Genomic DNA, 3,797 nt, shown 5'->3' with positions numbered 1-3,797 from the left:
TATCCTANGCAACACCTTTACTTCCTCTTATATGCTTGTCCTTATCCTATCTTCTCTAGTCACTCCACTCATACAACTAAGCATTCTCATCTCTGCTACACTTATTCTCTGCTCTACTTTCTTATCAACCGCCCAACACTGTATAACACTAACAACCATACATCATAGCTGGGCTCACAATTTCATACTGAATTTAAAAACTGTAATTAGTATTTATTCATATATTATATTTTAAAATCAAAGAACTACTAATCAGGATATAATTAAAGAAATAAGAGTTCATGTTGCTTTTAAAATATTTCACCAATTTCTCTAAAGGAANTTGCTTTTGGAATAATCCACCAATTTCTCTAAATGAAACACTAAACACTGAGCTAAAAGTAATTGTAATAAATGATAGTGATTTTAATCACTGTCAGATATCATCTNTAAATTTTTTTTTTTTATTATAAACTTTCACTTTAAAGTACGAAATAAAGAAGGTTAAAAATTATTACTTTTACCATATTAAAAATCAATATCAATAATAATTTGAAAACAATTCAATATAACAATTATATAATATATAATTTTATGAATGTGTTAAAGATTTCATGGATTGTTTTTTGCTTGAAGTGCTTGAGGATATATACATGTTTGCAGTTGAGTTCTGACGTTTCGGACTCATTGCAGAGTCCATCTTCAGAGTGATGGTTGCTAGTCGGTGGCTGCAACTATACTGTATAGTTGCATATATTGCATATATTGCATATATGTATATATTGTATACTATACAGTATAGTTGCAGCCACCGACTAGCAACCATCACTCTGAAGATGGACTCTGCAATGAGTCCGAAACGTCAGAACTCAACTGTAAACATGGATATATCCTCAAGCACTTCAAGCAATATAATTTTATATTAAATTTTTGAATCTAAGAATTACTAATCTGGATATAATTAAGGAAATAATTGTTGTTGCTATTGTAATTATCTATCAATTTCTTAGAATTAAACATTATCTACAGATATGCATCGAAGCGTTTCTTATGATAGTGATTTTAATCACTGTCACAGTAAATCTATAATGGATCTAACTGTGTCACGTTCCCACTGTGCCGCGATCCCAGTGTGCTGGGTTTTTTATTTCATTTATTTTTAAAAAAGTTTAAAAAAAAAAACGTTTAAAAATTGTCAAAAATTATCAATTTTTAATGTTATAACTTTTTGAGGTTTTCTCCCATTTACAAGGAACGAGGAAAATTTTTTCGAATTTTATGTGCAATAGCTTTGACTGGAAACAGTTTGTGATCTTTTCACATATCACTAAAAGAAACCACCTCGGTGATTGCTGATAAAATATGGTAATAGACACAACAAAAAATATAATTTAGTAAAATTAATACCTTCTTAGCTTTGCATCGAAGCAAAAAATCCCATAAATGCTTAATATCTTTCCTCATTTTTATAATTCATTTTGCTACTATAAAAATGGTTTTATGCTCCTATCAAAACGCAAAAGTATAACATCGTTTAGAATAAGTATAACAAAAATATTATACATTTTTTTAATCTTAAAATAATCATTATTATTGTTGTTAAATTTTTTACAAATTAAAATTCTATTACCTTTATAATAATTGAATCGCTAACTGCAGAAACGGGACAAGTCCACTTTTCCTAATTTTTCTGTAATGATGAAAAACTGAATAACTTATGAAATGTTAATGTAAAAACTTCGAAATTTTAGACTCTATATTTAATTAAATCACTTAAAAATTTCATTTAATTTGTAAAAAAAAAAAATATTATAACTTTTTTTTAATTAATAAATTTAAGTTATGGACATGTCTCCTTTTGCAGAAAACATCACTTGTAAATTTGTTGTGGCTCCACCACTTTATTAAATATTAATTTATTAAATATTTATCTCTGCGAATATATGTTTATAATTGATAGGGACATCCGTATGCGGATGTCCCCTTGTTTTCTTTGTATGACTATTTTGCAGCAATAGTCAGTCTAGTGTTGACAATCTAGTGTCCAACATTGTCGAATAAGCACTAATTGTAAACCATTTACTAATACTTGCCGTGTTATATTGAAATTGTGCTATTCATATATACATATATATATATATATATATATTTATACATTTATATCTTAAAATACATTATAATATTTACAACCAGTATTTCTATCAATAGTGTTAAATTTATTTCTTTATAAATAATCACTATTTCCTATATACATCTTGGAGGACTCTGTGCGGATAGCTCAATAGGGAATCCAGACGGTAACCTGAACAACAAATAAATATTAAAATTTCCCCAGGCGAGCCTTACAGGTCCGCCACAAATTAACAATTCAGCAACAGCCACTTTTTTTGCATTTTCATTAAGACTTTGAGATTTTATTTTAGCATTTAGCTCTTCACAAGTGGGACAAGTATCCTGTTTATTATACCTTTCTTCCTTTTTAACGTTTCAAGAATTTCTGTCTCGGAATCAGAGTCAGAATTCATTTTCAAAAATAAAATAACAGTTAACACTATACTGTAGTAAAGGCTACGATATACTGATGTACATTACACTGATTACAGCACATTATGATGGTTATGGATAATATTGACAAAAATATTACATTTTAATTATAGTGAATTTCTTGGTATTTTGTTCAAGACCTATTGGATACTATTAATAGTACATTAATTGGTTTCAATACAACTAAGATAAGACAAATTCAAAATAATTAGATATAAGATATATAAGATGTTTACTGCAGAAATTGGCATGTCATGGACATGTTCCCATTCTGCAGTAAAGTGAAATTTCCAAACACTATATTTAGCGTTTGGGTAGTCGGATTTGACTCCTTTCTATAGTAAACGATGTATTTACGCGTGCTTAACAAAAAATGATAATAAAATCAAAATTGATAAAAATGGACTTGTCCCGTTTCTGCAGTTAGCGATTCAATTAGATATCTACATAGTATATAAAGGTAAAATATTACCTATTAATATTAATTAATATTAAAATATTAATATTACCTAAAATAATAAGTCTTTAATGTTTTTTTTTGTATCTGTTACTACTTTTTTCAGCTCTCATCAAACTTACTTCATTCACACAACGTCAAAAAATCACAAATTGTATCTAGTTGAAGACATTACCGTCAAAAATTAAAAATATTACTTCGTTCTCCGTATGCTATTTTTGTGTTAAAATTCTCGATTTTATATTTTACATTTTTTACTTTAAAATGCTATAACTTTTTGAAAAATGTTTAGATCAACACAATTTTTTTATGAGAAATAATATTTATATACTTTTTTCATTCCATATACTTTTTTTAAATCGGACCATTTCCCTTAATACAAGGGGGTTTGAAAACTTAAAAATGCATATAGAAAGTAAAACTTTTTGAACCTAATTTTTGATAGTGTTTATGTAAAATATAATAAACTTTTCTTTTTAGAACTCTGCTTGTACGTCCATGCTCTCTCTTATATCTTCGTTCCTCATCCTTTTATAACTTTTGTACAAGCAGAGTTCTAAAAAAAAATAAAACCCAGCACAGGGGGGTCGTGGCACAGTGGTGACGTGGCATAGATGGATCAAGTATAATGATATCTGACAGTGATTAAAATCACTATAAAAAAAAAACGCTTCGATGCAAATCTTTAGATAGTGTTTAATTTTACAAAATTGGTGGATTATTCCAAAAGCTACATGATCTGCTAGTTCATTATTAATATCCTAATTAAGATAAAGTATGTCGAATGAAAAAGGGATTATTAAAAAATATTATTTCT

Source organism: Daktulosphaira vitifoliae, unplaced genomic scaffold (genome assembly GCF_025091365.1).
Source record: "Daktulosphaira vitifoliae isolate Bord-2020 unplaced genomic scaffold, ASM2509136v1 Scaffold_3, whole genome shotgun sequence".
In the NCBI taxonomy this organism is placed as follows: domain Eukaryota; kingdom Metazoa; phylum Arthropoda; class Insecta; order Hemiptera; family Phylloxeridae; genus Daktulosphaira; species Daktulosphaira vitifoliae.
The sequence above is the reverse complement of the archived record's forward strand: the minus strand, read 5'-3'. Positions refer to the sequence as shown.